This window comes from Miscanthus floridulus, chromosome 13 (genome assembly GCF_019320115.1).
Source record: "Miscanthus floridulus cultivar M001 chromosome 13, ASM1932011v1, whole genome shotgun sequence".
NCBI classification, from domain to species: Eukaryota; Viridiplantae; Streptophyta; class Magnoliopsida; order Poales; family Poaceae; genus Miscanthus; species Miscanthus floridulus.
Genome location: NC_089592.1, coordinates 48,268,930 through 48,285,378, shown reverse-complemented (window position 1 = coordinate 48,285,378; position 16,449 = coordinate 48,268,930).

The window sequence follows — 16,449 nt, the reverse complement described above, 5'->3', positions numbered from 1 at the left end:
TTGAATGTTCGTAGCTCTGGTTATAGTTGAAATCAAGTGACTGTTGTGCTGTTGTCTAGATTTCTATACATGTGCTAGGTGATTGCTTTAGCTTGCTCTTGTTTTGGCTAAGCATGTTTGGTTAGTTCTTGATCAATGCATGTGTACAATATCTGAACTTAAGTTCACTTGTGTGCCATGCCTAATATGCTTGTTATCCCTCTATAATAGGTTGTGGGATATTTAGTTAAATAACTCTAGGTTCCTATGTCTTGCATAATCTTGTGTTTGTCATGAACACTCTCATGTTTTGCATCTCTAATTACCATTCTTCATATTCATGAACTTGTATCTTACATCTCATCTAGGTGCGCTAGATGAACCACATGAAGGATGTGATGTTAGAGCCTAACCTGAAGATGGTGTATGGTGGACCTCTTCCAAAGATGGAAGGACCCCTAGAGTACATGCCTGAATAGGAGATCCTCACTAGGAAAGTGTTGTCTAACAAACACTAACCTAGTGTTGGATCCTAAGTAAGCCCCGGAGCATTCTAAGCCTCCTATGTTTTTACAAATATCACTTGAGTCCTTTATGTTTGATACATTAGGTTATAAGAGTTGATTAGAACCACTTGATGCATAGAACTACCTTGTCCAGAAATATACCTTGAACCCTATGTAGGTCCAGGATCGAATGTATGCTTAGCAATGCTTAGACTGATAGAAGTCAGGTGATTTCCTGTCACCTATGAGATATAGGTGGATACCAAAGCATGGTTGGCTATATTTGCTATCGTAGAAATAACCATGTGTTGATAAAAAAAGGAGACCGGGTAGGATTATGATAGAGAAGCAACAAGGCGTGCAGGTCTTGGTGCCTATTTATTCCTGTGTGTGTCAATTAAGGACCTATGCACTATATGTCCTCATGTCATGTTGAACACATGCCTAGCACTTAGTTGGCTGGATAACTCATTTCGACCGTGAAGTTGAGAAGCTCAACTCAGGGCAGGACCCAGTAAGTGAAAGTGCGCACAGTAGAGGCAGTAAGGATGCGTGGGGAGCTAGTGGCATGACTCCAAGGGTAGGCTAGGCCTAAACTTTCTAGCATACTGGTAGAATCTCTGAGGGTGTGGCGCTGATCGGACCCACAAATTTGGTTCCTGAGTTGTACCAAAGGTGACCTAAGACTACCTTGGCATAGGTATGTCTATGTTTGTGTTATGAATAACTCCCCAGCAATGTTGGAATCGATTTGAGTCGTTGTCTCTCCTAGATAGTGAGAACTTGACTGAGCAGCGGGAACATAGCATGAATTGATGGAATTTGATGGTTATGATGAATATGGAAATGGTACACTGGCTATGATTACTATTGCATGTTACTAAATGATATTCCACATGTTTGGCATAGGTTAGTTGCTAATTTAGAGATGAATAGCTATAATTAACTTAGTTACTGAATTATAAAATGTATAGCTCAACTAGTGGCTTTTATGCAAAATTTTGTTAAACTAGCTCCACTTATAAAGCCTTGCATACTCCTTGGTGTCACTTTATTTCTAGTTTATGATAGGTAAGTCTACCTGAATACATTCGAGTACTTAGGGTTTATCCCACCATGTTGCAGGTGAAGTTCTCGGCCTGCTGAAGATGGTGGCTAACCTCCGGTGGGCTCGGTGACTCTATATTTATTTCTCATCTATATGCTTTTATCAGGGGATGTCACTTATGCTAGCAATGTATTTGGAACTTATATTAATGTAATCATTTGAAAGCTATGTTGTTTTCCCTTAACCAGTTTTGAAACCCAAACTTGTACTATTATTTGTGAACCCATTTGTAATATTATTTACACTGCAACTCTATGTATGTGATGTGTATTTGCTTAATCATATGATCTTGGTTGTGATGTTGATTTACCAAGGTCCTTCGTGACACTCGATGGACTACCAGGTTTATATAAGTCAAAGTATGTGCGCGTCAACATACTAAACAGGGACATCCACACTTGATCTTGTATAAATTGAGCGGTTTTGTCACCGCTGGCATTAGAGCAGGATTAAACATAATACTTATCATGTACTTAGTTTTCAAAACAAAGTTTTATTTTAAAAAGCCTATTTTGACTAAAACTTTAGCTACATGCAAATTTGTGAAAACTAATTTGCAAAACTATGCTAGCGACATCCTCCTTTATGCCTAGTTAAGGACTATTAGGTGGCTATCTAAGTACTAACATGGGGGGTTTTTACTTTCATTGTCCATACAACATGTTATTGTATGGATGCCATTCACTTGAATGGTAATGTATGGATCAATCGCCTCTACGCCCAAGGTAAAATGATATTTTATTTTCGTCGTCCATACGGCATGCTATTGTATGGATGCCATTCGCTTGAATGGTAATGTATGGATCACTATACCTCTATGCCTAGGTAAAAAGGTAAGTTGATGAGTGGCATGATCGCAAGTGTGAGCATGCGGTCGGGGAGAGCAAGCATTTGATACGACTATATACGCATGCTTGCATGTGTGTATGGTGCGTATTTAATTGTGGGTAGCAAATTTAATGATCGGGTAGCTTTGAACCAGAAGTATATATATTGGGATATATATATGGAAGTATTTAGTTTACTGCTTTTAGATATATTGTTGCTCTTGAACATTTGACCTAGAGAGTAGACTTTTATTTTTGTTCATATATCATGTGGGGTTGGGCTAAAATGAAATCCTTCTGTAGGTACGCTAACCATAAATGCGTAGATTGAATGTAGCTGGCGACTAACTATATATCGAGAGAGTATGCATTATGCCACCGACATAGAACATGATTGTCGCCTTAGGCTGGCAATTTTGTGAGGATGTATAGGATGAGCATGCATCATGATTGTTGCTTGTGCATAAATATGCTCCTCTCACCTTTATTCTATTAATAGATAACTTGTTGTAACCATATGGTCATGTTCTGCATGACTAAAAACTAAATTGCTAAATGTAAGTAGAACTTATTTTGAAGAGTTATCCACCAACTCAGTAAAAAGGAAATAAAAGATAACAGTACGTTACCACCATGTTTTGCATGATATGTGTAGTAGTGTTGCTTTAGGTGACTACTTGTTAGGTGCGATCTTTGTGCTTAGTAATAGTTGCTTAAGCTAATTGGATTGAGTGTTTCAAAATGCTTGCTTAAGACCATGATGTATGTGTGGATGCTCAATACATAGGTAGTGTTGTAACTATCACCCCTTTTTGTCCTCGGTAAGCATACGAGTGTTGAAGAGCGCTATCCTATAATAGCATCCAAGTTTTTATAATCTCATGGTTGTCCTCTCCAAAAAATTCTCTCTTAGGAGCCTAAGCCTGTACACATGTTTACTAGCTACGAAGACCTATATCCATACCTTTGCTCGACCTTAAGCCCAAGCTTAGTTTCCTTGAATGCTTGCATGTGTCGTGGTTGTACCACTCCTGTGTGGGAGGACCCTACTCAAAAATCTTTGTCGGACCACATTGCTCCTTCTCCTATGGATGATCTGGTGCAACGCTAACCTCTCGCTATGTGAACCTCAGAATCTTTTCCTTGCAAATCATTTCATTGCTTTATCAGTTCAATCCCTAGTCAGTGCATTGGCTCTGTCCCTCAAATCTCATTTGTTTTGTCTCCAACTCTTTCAAGTCTCTAGACATTTATCAGTCTTGATCTCATGTTGCTACTCGGCAAGACCAAATCTCATGTTAATCTTTATCTGGTAATCACTTTTGTGGACACAAGGCATATATGGAAATAAAGCAAGAGTCCACTGCTCAGTTGTCTTTGGCAATTAAGCCATGTTATCTTGCACTATGTTTTGATCTTCAGATTGCCTCCTTGTTGACTCCTAACCTTGTGACTACCTTCACTTGCTATCCCTCCTTCGCATCGTGCTTGCTCCTATGCAACCAAATTTGTGCCATGTGAGAATTCTTGTGGGTTGTATGTTCAGTAATGGTGCCACGATTAGCAATCTATGGTGTTGTGATGAAACCAAGAGCCCCTATGGGTGCACACACAAGGCTGTGCTGCTCGGCACATGCTAGTATCGAGGTTTCTAGTCATGATCCATTGTAGAATTGCATCGATGTGTTATTTTCATGTGAGCTCTTCTTGGTTATCTCTCCTTATCTTGTTAGAAGATCTATATGTTGAACCAGATGCAATAGGACTTCCTTCTAAAGTTGTCCAAAGGATAACCTTTGAAGAACAAGTTACTAACATACAGATTAACAGACTACAAGAGGTGGTAGACAAGTGACTCTACTTGACTATCCCTATAATGACATCGGTCATCTAGTGAGCAACTTATATCATCCTCGTTGGATCAGAGAGGTGCACCACACTTAAGGTTGAACAAGTTATCAGTCGGATGATAAATGGACCTGGGATATTATGTGCTATAATAGATCACCTTGTACTCCTGAGCTTCCTATTCAGGTTCTTGATATTTAGGTGCAAGATGCTTGTGCAGTCAAAAACCAACCTTCTTCGGTGTGGTCCCTTTCTACTGGCTTCCATGGTGACTGTCTGTTTGCACATCAACTATAATTGTTGCCGTCAAAAAGAAGTTTTGAAGCTTTTTAAGTGTTGAGAGACAACTAATTAGTTACCAATAGGAAGGTTAATCTGCAACTAGGTAACGACTCTTCGGTAGCTATGAAGGCTATGTCTCATATAACAATGACCAACAAGGAGTTGATCAACTATTCAACAGCCTAAGTGGTACTCTATCTTCTAGAGCCATTGTGATCAAGTCAATTCCATCTTGAACCATCACATAGATAGTGCAAAATGTTGCATCAGCTAAGTAAAGGGCTAGAGAAAGAGCACATCCTTAGTTGAGGACAGCATTACTATGCATCTAGGTTGTACAAAAGGATTTGTTTAGGACTCTATTGGGTGAAGCACAAAAGGGCAGTTAGGAAACGGTCCCTTATCTTGTAGGACCGCCCCTCTACATGTGAAGTATGCATTATGCCCTACAAAAATTGCCCACAAGTCCAATGCTTATGCATCGTCAAGTTGTTTTCTAAATCAACTATTGAAGTTGTTCCCTAGGAAGCATATGAGGAAAACCCTAGCCTCCATCCTCAGCAAGAAAGCTACCGCTATCATAAAAATAGTTAAAGACTATGAACAAACTTCCCAATGTGTAAATCAAAGGAAAAGAAGAGCATGAAATCTGTTGAGATTTCATGGCACTAAACCAATTATCTTTGACCAAGTGAATAGTGGTTCAAACATGGTTGAATTCACACCAAACTTGATGCTCTCATTCCTCGCTTAAGGTACTTCAATGTCTTAAGTTGGTTTGAGGATTGGTTGAGTAAAACATTAGATTTGAGAGATGTTTTAATAGTTTGGTAACAAATTTTTAGAACAAAGTAGTTTTGGTAGATGATTTGTTTGGATAGTCAACCGGTGTTCGTTTGAGCTAAATTTTGGTTAGTAGTTAAAGGACTCTTGGATCTAAGTACCTACCAAAATTGTGCACAATGGAGAAGTAGTTTGTAGGATATGAACTGGTTACTGAGAGGTTAGAATCTATGCTTTCTCTATTTACTGCTATCATCCCTCGTATTAGAAGGTTGTGTTTGTAATTGATTCCAAGATTAGCGACATGGTCAATGTTTTTCCATTAGATAATCATTTAGGTTCCCTAGAGAAGACTCCTTGACCATTTGTGGCTTGCTTTTGCCCTCGCATATCAACAATGCTTGAGCGGTCAATGTTTTCTACAAGTCAATTTGTACCGTTACGAGTCGAAAACAATTTGAAAAGTGTCAAACAATAGATTTTAGATTATGATTATGAGTTGTTAATTGACATTAGAAAGGAAGCTTCAATGTCAAAAGTAGTTCAACAAAGCTAGTTTTGCTATAGTGCAAGTCAACCCAACTTATTGTCCAACAGCACCATGAAGGAAAATTGTACTCAATCTTGGTGGTGTACTGTTTCTCCAGTTGGTGAATACTTGCAACTTTTGTTGGCCTCCAGGCCTCGCTGTCATCCTTCTTCAGCAATCTTTTCCAAGGTGGGCTTGTCCTTAGTACCTTCCATGTGTTTTTACCCAAGAGGTTGCATTAGATTCAACCCTAGATAGGATTCCCTCAAATAATGATCATCGAAAATGCTGAGTCAACAGAGTTAGCTGTCACATTCACCGCTCACTCAACGGACTCAGATAATAATTGTTATCATTAGAGAAAGAGAACTACACATATGGAACATTATGTAGTTTCCATCGGTTGGTATCTAACTGATTGAACAGTTACGACCACCATAGACATTGTCTATTGGTTAGTTGGTTTGTGACAACCTCAGAGGATGCTTAACCCATATGTTATCTCATCCCTTATGAAAGATTGTACTCAAGCTACTTTGGTGGAGGACTGCTTTTTGAACTTTGTGAATGAACATGGAACCATTGTAATGAGTAGCTTATAGAAGCTTGTAGTGTAGTGCAAAGTTCACATGATCCATGCTATATTCACTAGAGAAATAGATATTATGTGTAGTTTATGCTCTGTAGTACTCTTCGTATCCCTAGAACAAAGTGTTGTGCTGATGTGGAATCCTCCCAAAGTAACAAAGTTATCTTGACCAAATTAGCCTCTCTAATACTCTGAAGTTAAGTAGCCTAATGCTATCACTGATGTTGGAAAATGTATGACATGCTTCTCTTCCCTTAAAAGTCTTTCACACCCAATCTCAGGGGCTAGATTCTCGTAAGGGGGAGGGCTGTAACACCTCAGGTGTTTATCACCCGTTAAACAGTGGGCTTGAGCTCCATCATGATAAGTTAAGTGGTAATCAAGAGCTCTAGTTCAAACTAGTAAGTGGTGATTAAGGTGTTGAGGTCCAATCTATGAAATTGAGTACAAACCCGAACTTGGACAACACACCTTTGCCTACATGTGGACCCTATTTAAGATTAGGCATGAGTAATGTTAAACATGCTTGTTTCATGTACATTACATCAACATGCATCCATCTTGACCAGTGGAAAAGTTTGATGAAGTTTCGAATCAAGAAGTCACATGAAATGATAAGTTATAACCTTGATTGAATTGCTTTATTAAGTGAATGGGAATATGAGATGTCGACCAAACCTTGCTACCTTGCCCAAATGACTCTAATTGAACTCTACAACAAAAGTCATGAAGGGTTCATGTTGAGCAAATGTCAAGAAAATGCATCTAAGTGTGGGAATAGCTAAAATTGTCTTTTTCATGATATGGTTTTGACCTATGTTGATCAACTATTTGGAGAGCTTACATGGAGTTTGGCCTTAAATAAAAGTTGTAGTTCTTCATATGTAGAACAAACTTTGTTTAGGGGTCAAGAGCTAGTTTAGTCTCTAACTTAGTCTATCATGGCCACCAAAAGTGAATGTATTGCTATGTTTCTAGAGCTCAAAATTTGGCTGTGCCTAATGGACTAAAACTGAGTTTTCAGTTTCGTGTACCCCAATTTAGATCCTTGTATCTCTCCAACCACACCGAATTAGACTTTGACACTTTAAGCAAAGTTGGAGATATTGCGTAGCTCTAGAACTTTGGTTACTACATCTTATGCCAAAACCAACTGGTTTAGGAGATATGGAGGGATGAAAAGCGGGTTTTAGTTGTATTTTTGTGGTAGTTTTTAGTTGTTTTCTTTAGAGTTTGAATGAAGCAGCACCATCGTCTGACCTGTGCATAGGGGAGCGATGTTATGTGGCCTGGACGCTCGCTCGCATGTTCGCCACCTCGCCAACACTCACGCCGCGTGGTTAAAAAGGTCAAGCACTCACCCCTCCTTCCTCTAGCTCGCTCTCTGCTTTCTCTTGCTGGCCGTCTCTTCTCCATTGCTCGCACTGCTACTACTACCATGTGCCAGCCATGGCCATCGGCACACCACCGCCTAAGCCCTGTGCCTCCTTCATGCTCCTTCCGCCTCAGCCACGCCTTCTAGTCCGCCGCTGTGGGATAGTCCGCTCGCTGCCGCCGCTTGTTGGCCATGACAAACAGCCACATGTCCATAGGCGCCATGTAGCCAAGTGGCTAGGGGTAGTCATAGACCTAGCTGTGGCCGTCCTGTGGGTGTGCCTCGCCACCACGATGCACCCATGGCCCTTCCCCACTATCGTCGGTCGTCTCTGTCACTGTGGCAGCCACCACCGGTGCCGTATTTCACCGTGGGCTCCTATGCTCGTCGCTAGGCCACCATAGGCAAGCTCCAGCCGAGCCGAGGCCACCCATGGTTGCACGCTGGTCCCCTTGCTACTCCGCCACCACTCCCCCGCCACTAACGAGCCTCCTCCGGCTGGCACCGATGATCCTCCTCCACCTCCTTTGATTTGATCCGGTGAGGGACCTCACGCAACAATTGAAGAAAAGATAGGGGTGAAGTGAACAGCCGTGACTCAGGGGAATAGTATAGAGAAGGACCTATTTCGTTGGAATTTATTTTTGTTGAAGTTTGGGATCCTTGGTGCAAATCTATTTTTCTTTTATGGCTAAAACTTTGGAAAATCATAATATATTGTAGAAAAATAATAAAATAGCAAATGAGGACTTTTTGGAATCCTTGTGAGTATGTCTACATAGTAGAGACATAATATGATATGTGTTAGTTGAAAGTTTCTGATGTTTTTATTTATTCTTTTAAAGTGCTTTTAGAAATCCTTTTAAGTTGTCGGATCAATATCTTAAGTTATAGAAGTCCAAAAATGGTAATTCTAGTTGTGTTAATCTTGTGATGACTTGCTCTAGCTAATAAAAATATTAAACATACTAGTTGTGTACTGTGTTCATAATGTTTTGATTTAATCTTGCTAAATAGGCAATTTTAGCTTGCTTTCCTTGTTATTCTCATATCTAAAGTTGTGGTAGGCTACTGATGCTATATGTGTGCTGTGGTAAAAATTTCATGTTCATTAGATGCAATATGGTTGAGCTATTGATTTAACTTGATAAATGGTTTTAAATAAGTTATAATTTTTATGTAGATATACAACAACAACAACAACAAAGCCTTTAAGTCCCAAACAAGTTGGGGTAGGCTAGAGTTGAAACCCAACAGAAGCAATCAAGGTTCAGGCACATGAATAGCTGTCTTCCAAGCACTCCTATCTAAGGCTAAGTTTTTGGGTATATTCCATCCTTTCAAGTCTCCTTTTATTGCCTCTACCCAAGTCAACTTCGGTCTTCCTCTGCCTCTCTTCACGTTACTATCCTGACTTAGGATTCCACTACGCACCGGTGCATCTGGAGGTCTCCGTTGCACATGTCCAAACCATCTCAACCGGTGTTGGACAAGCTTTTCTTCAATTGGCGCTACCCCTAATCTCTCACGTATATCATCGTTCCGAACTCGATCCCTTCTTGTATGACTGCAAATCCAACGCAACATACGCATTTCCACGACACTTAGCTGTTGAATATGTCGTCTTTTCATAGGCCAACATTCTGCACCATACAACATAGCAGGTCTAATCGTCGTCCTATAAAACTTGCCTTTTAGCTTCTGTGGTACCCTTTTGTCACATAGGACACCAGACGCTTGCCGCCACTTCATCCACCCTGCTTTGATTCTATGGCTAACATCTTCATCAATATCCCCGTCCCTCTGTAGCATTGATCCTAAATATCGAAAGGTATCCTTCCTAGGCACTACTTGACCTTCCAAACTAACATCTTCCTCCTCCCGAGTAGTAGTGCCGAAGTCACATCTCATATACTCAGTTTTAGTTCTACTAAGTCTAAAACCTTTGGACTCCAAAGTCTCCCGCCATAACTCCAGTTTCTGATTCACTCCTGTCCGGCTTTCATCAACTAGCACTACATCGTCCGCGAAAAGCATACACCAAGGGATGTCCCCTTGTATGTCCCTTGTGACCTCATCCATCACTAAAGCAAACAAATAAGGGCTCAAAGCTGACCCTTGATGTAGTCCTATCCTAATCGGGAAGTCATCCGTGTCTCCATCACTTGTTCGAACTCTAGTCACAACATTGCTGTACATGTCCTTAATGAGCCTGACGTACTTTGTTGGGACTTTATGTTTATCCAACGCCCACCACATAACATTCCTTGGTATTTTATCATAAGCCTTCTCCAAGTCAATAAAAACCATGTGTAGGTCCTTCTTCTTCTCCCTATACCGCTCCATAACTTGTCTTATTAAGAAAATGGCTTCCATGGTTGACCTTCCGGGCATGAAACCAAATTGGTTCATAGAGACCCACGTTATTGCTCTCAAGCGATGCTCGATAACTCTCTCCCATAGCTTCATAGTATGGCTCATCAACTTAATTCCTCGGTAATTTGTACAACTTTGAATATCCCCTTTATTCTTGTAGATCGGTACCAATATACTTCTCCTCCACTCATCAGGCATCTTATTCGATCGAAAAATATGGTTGAACAGCTTGGTTAACCATACTACAGCTATGTCCCCGAGGCATCTCCACACCTCGATTGGGATACCATCCGGTCCCATCGCCTTACCTCCTTTCATCCTTTTCAACGCCACTCTGATCTCAGATTCTTGGATTCTCCGCACAAAGCGCCTATTGGTGTCATCAAAAGAGTCATCCAACTGAAAGGTTGTGTCCATATTCTCACCATTGAACAATTTGTCAAAATACTCTTGCCATCAATGTCGGATCTCATCCTCCTTTACCAAGAGATGCTCCCTTTCATCCTTAATGCACTTAACTTGGTTGAAGTCCCGTGTCTTTCTCTCACGAACCCTAGCCATCCTATAAATGTCCTTCTCTCCTTCCTTCGTACTCAAATGTTGGTAAAGATCCTCGTACGCTCTACCCTTTGCCACACTTACAGCTCGCTTTGCAGTCTTCTTTGCCACCTTATACTTCTCTATGTTGTCCACACTCCTGTCATGGTACAAGCATCTATAGCATTCTTTCTTCTCCTTAATAGCCCTTTGGACTTCCTCGTTCCACCACCAAGTATCTTTAGCCTCACGTCCCCTTCCTTTGGTTACTCCACACACCTCTGAGGCTACCTTCCGAATGTTGGTTGCCATCTTGTCCCACATATTGTTTATGTCGTCTTCTTCCTTCCAAGAGCCCCCTTTGATAACCCTTTCCCTAAATACCTCTGACGTCTCTCCTTTCAGTTTCCACCACTTTGTTCTTTCAATCTTAGCTTGTTTATCCCTACGGGCACGCATCTGAAAACGAAAATCTGCCACCAAAAGCTTATGTTGAGAAACAACACACTCCCCTGGTATCACCTTGCAATCCAAGCATGCTCGTTTGTCCTTTCTTCTTGCGAGGACAAAGTCAATCTGACTACAGTGTTGTCCACTACTGAAGGTCACTAGATGAGAAAATTTGGTGTTGTGCTACCATAATAACATATGTAGATATAAAAATGGAAAATTTGGTTCCACTACCTTTGTATGATGTTGTGCTACCATAATAACATATAATATGGCTATGTGTTTATAGAAAATGATGATCGTTAGATTACTTGCTTTTACATGTTTTCTTGCAATAGCAATTTGTCTTTTTAATAGTAATTAAATTATAAAACCTGAGCATGTGGAATTCGTGCTGTAGCCACGTTTTGATAACATCTACCACTCATAAAAATATCAGCCCCAAACTAGTTGTTCTCATATATCACTAAAGTTAAATATAAGTTTATTAGGAGAAAGGATTAATAAAAGCATAATTGTAGATAAAGCTTGTAATTGGATTTGGTGATGCTTTGAGTGATTGGTGTTCAATAAAGTGTTGCTAAGTATGTTAGTGGTTGTTGAAGTTCTTGAATGGCTCATGTGTGCATGCTCTTTGTTAGCAAAACAAGTGAAACATCAAATTGTTACATTCTGAAATGGTTGCATGTGCATTTTCTGTTGTGATGATAACTTTGTGAATCAAATGATGTTTTATTTAAATATGGTGAATACAAAAGTTGTATATAGTTTCCTTATCTTGATTGTCCAAAAATTTCATGATTTTAGGCCTGATGGTTTAGGAGTTATAGATTTAAGAAGTTTGCTATTAGGTTTTTGCATGTCCTCTGAACAGATTTGAATGATTGTATTTTTGGCTCATTTAAACATGGAATCATTTATTGGTGATAATAATAGTGTTGTGCTGCTTTTCCTAAGATCTTTAAAATGTTAGAGAACACCCTTTTTGGTGATCTAGAACTCTAGTTATAGCTGTTCAAAGTGGAATGGCAAATTTCTTTCCAAATCTAGAGAGAGATGCCTTCTTGGTGTTGTTTGACCTTGTTAGCTATAGAATCAGCTTAAGATGATAATGAGAAAGTTATAGATAACTTAATAAGCTTTCCATAAAGTTAAGAATCATGTTTATTGAATGTCTAAAACTCCAGTTATGTATTTCTGAAGTTAATATCAGTTTGCTTGTTCTTAGTTGTATAAGCTCTGCTTCATGATCTATTTTTTACTTGTTATTTGTTGAATCAGTTTTTGGTGTTAAAAACAAAGTTGTAGACAATTTCCTAAGCTTTCCAGAAAGTCCAAGGTCACCATTATTAAATGTTTGTAAATCTAGTTATAGTTGAAACAAGTGACTGCTATGCTGTTGTCCAGATTTCTATACAGGTGCTAGGTGATTGCTTTAGCTTGCTCTTGTTTTGGATAAACATGTTTGGTTAGTTCTTGATCAATGCATGTGTACAATATCTAAACTTAAGTTCACTTGTGTGCTAGGCCTAATATACTTGTTATCCCTCTATAATAGGTTGTGGGTGTTTAGTTAAATAACTCTAGGTGCCTATGTCTTGCATAATCTTGTGCTTGTCATGAACACTCTCTTATGATGCATCTCTGATTACCATTCTTCATATTCATGAACTTGCATCTTACATCTCATCTAGGTGCACTAGATGAACTACGTGAAGGATGTGATATTGGAGCCTAATCCAAATATGGTTTATGGTGGACCTATCCCAAAGATGGAAGGACCCCTGGAGTACATGCCTGAATAGGAGATGCTCACCAGGCGAGTGTCAGTCTAACAAACACTAACCTATTGTTAGATCCCAGGCAAGCCTCAGAGTATTCTAAGCCTCCCATGTTTTTACAAATATCACTTGAGTCCTTTATGTTTGATACATTAGGTTATAAGAGTTGATTGGAACCACTTGATGCATAGAACTACCTTGTCTAGAAATATACCCTGAACCCAATGTAGGTCTTGGATCGAATGTATGGTTAGCAATGCTTAGACCGGTAGAAGTCGGGTGATTTCCTGTCACCTACGAGATATAGGTGGATACCAAAGCATTGTTGGCTATATTTGCTATTATGCAAATAACCATGTGTTGATAAATAAAAGGAGACCGGGCGAGATTGGGATAGAGAAGCAACAAGGCATGGAGGTCTTGATGCCTATTTATCCTCGTCTGTGTCGATTTAGGACCTAATGCGCTATCTAGTCCTCATGTCATGTTGAATGCATGCCTAGCCCTTAGTTGGCCAGATAACTCATTCCGACCATGAAGCCGAGTAGCTCAACTCAGGGCGAGACCTGGTAAGTGAAAGTGCACACACTAGAGGTAGTAAGGATGTGCGGGGAGCTAGTGGCCTGAGTCTAACAGTAGGCCAGGCCTAAACTTCCTGGCAGACTGGTATAATCTCTGAGGGTGCAGTGCTGATCAGACCCATGAATTTGGTTCCTGAGTTGTACCAAAGGTGACCTAAGACTACCTTGGCATAGGTATGTACTGGGTTTTTGTTAGGAATAACTCCCCTAGTTGGGTTGGAATCGATTTGAGTCACCGTCTCTCCTAGATGGTGAGAACTTGATTGAGCAGTGGCAACATAGCATTAATTGATGGAATTTGATGGTTATGATGAATATGGAAATGTTACATCGACTATGGTTACTATTGCATGTTACTAAATGATATTCCACATGTTTGGCATAGGTTAGTTGCTAATCTAGAGATGAATAGCTATAATTAACCTAGTTACTTGAATTATAAAATGTATAGCTCAACTAGTGGCTTTTATGCAAAATTTTGTCAAGCTAGCTTCACCTATAGAGCCTTGCATACTCCTTGGTGTCACTTTATTCCTGGTTTATGACGGGTAAGTCCAGCTTAGTACATTTGAGTACTCTAGGTTTATCCCACCATGTTGCAGTTGAAGTTCTCAGGCCTACTGAAGATGGTGGCTAGCCACCAGTGGGCTCGGTGACTCTATATTTATTTCTCATCTATAAGCTTTTATCAGGGGATGTCAGTATGCTAGCAATGTATTTGGAACTTATATTAATGTAATCATTTGAAAGCTATGTTGTTTTCCCTTAACCGGTTTTGAAACCCAAACTTGTACTATTATTTGTGAACCCTTTTGTAATATTATTTCCACTGCAACTTTTGTGTATGTGATGTGTATTTGCTTAATCATATGATCTTGGTTGTGATGTTGATTTACCAAGGTCCTTCGTGACACTCTAGCGGAACTATCGGGTTTATATAAGTGAAAGTATGTGCGCGTCAATGTACTAAATAGGGACAGCCGTACTTTATCTTGTATAAATTGGGTGGTTCTGTCATAGTGAATGCCCCATGAAATGTCTTCTAAGGGCGATTGGCCTAAGCTTTTGGTGAAGGAGGCCTACACTTAGGTGCTGGTGGACGAAACTATGGCCTAGCTGCCACTAGAGCTCTAAAATGGAAAATTCATGAGGCACCTGCCTTAGCTGCTCTTTTGTAGCCCTTTGCTACTGCGTGCAAGTTGTTCTAATTCTCCTAGGGTTAGGGCATCACTAACAAACTCATTGTATGTAGCACACCTTGAGTTGGCCATGGTCTTCATCAGTTTGGTGCCAAGGCCTCTCTTGAAGATTTCTATCTTCTTTTCCTCCGTATCGATGAACCTTGGGGCATATTGGGACAAATTGTTGAAGGCATGCATGTACTCGATAAGGGTCTTGGTCCCTTGTGTGAGTCTCATGAACTCATCTTCTTTCATATGCATTAGCCCTAGGGGGGAATGTGATGTCCCCTAAAGGCTAACTTGAACTGCTCCCATGTGACCTATGCGTTCGTAGGTAGAGAAGAAAGGAAATGGGTCCACCATATCCCTATGGGTCCCTATAATTGGTGGGACACATTGTCATTAGAATATCATTGACAGTCCTCCGAGGGGTATCCCATGAAGGTAGATTGATCGACAGAGGTGCGTGTAATCAAGAATAAGAAGGCAACAAAGACACAAGAGTTAGACAGGTTCGGGCCAGTCTGCACAATGTAATACCCTACTCCTGTGGTCTTTTGGTTTGTATTGGCTATCATATGATATTGCATGTGTTTTGAGGGGCTCCCCTACCCACCTTATATAGCTGAGGATAGGGTTACAAGTCAGTTAGGTCTAGGAGACAACCTGGTAAGTAATAACAGATTACATGAATCATGGGATCCAGCATATCCTAATAGATCTCATAGCATCTTCAGGATATCGCCCTTGATTTCTTGCGGTACACGGCCGAGCAGTATTGTGCATCATAAGTCTTCATCTTATGGGCTAGACCACCCCTAGTGGCACAGCCCATGTAGTCTACCATGGGTATCCAGGGTCGTACCCCCCATAGCTAGTCCCCGAGCACCTTGTATCTATTGTGCAACGCCGTCCTGAGCTTATCCTGAGCAGGTTTAAACAAAACCGAGCAGTCAGATTCATAGTCCAACCACCCTAATGAGTCAACGAGCAGTTGTGGATTGTAAACGACTAGCTTAACTATCCAACCAAGCCTAAGCTTACCCAAGTAAGGCTTGCTATAAGGACATAAGGAGCTCAAGTTCAAAATAAAAATTTTCCTCGCTGTGAACGAAACCGAATCATGAAAAATTTTCCTCATTGTGAACCACAAGAAAGGGAGATAATCTTATTCAACTTTGTGAGGCACGGAGTCTTCCAATGAATAGATTAAAGAAAACACACTCGCCACAAATCTGAAGTGTGCCCACTTAGTCCCTGAGCCTAATAGTAGGTGATGTGGTCATGTGGTGCCAGGGTCTAGAAAGTAGAAGAAAGATAGAAGTCTAGCCGAATAGGCAACTAGTCCATGGGCTGATCCCTCAAATGAAAAGTGCACATTCACCACAAGGTGAAGTGTGCCCACTTAGTCCTCAAGCCTGACAATAGGTGACATGGTCACATGGTGTCAGGGTGAGAAACAAGAGTAACCATAAAAAAGTCCCTAGTATGGTGAGAAACCAAATCATAATGATGACATAGTCCCCGAGCCATAATTGAAAATCTTGGATAAATCAAGAAGTGCCGACTACTCAAATCATGGAGAAACAAAGAGAGTAATGACTATATACTAGAAATTACTGAGCCTTGATGGTATTGCGGAGAGGTCGGCAAATATTTAGGTGTGCAGTACCGAGTTGCATCAAAAAATGAGCGATATGGGCCGTAGTTGCGTGGA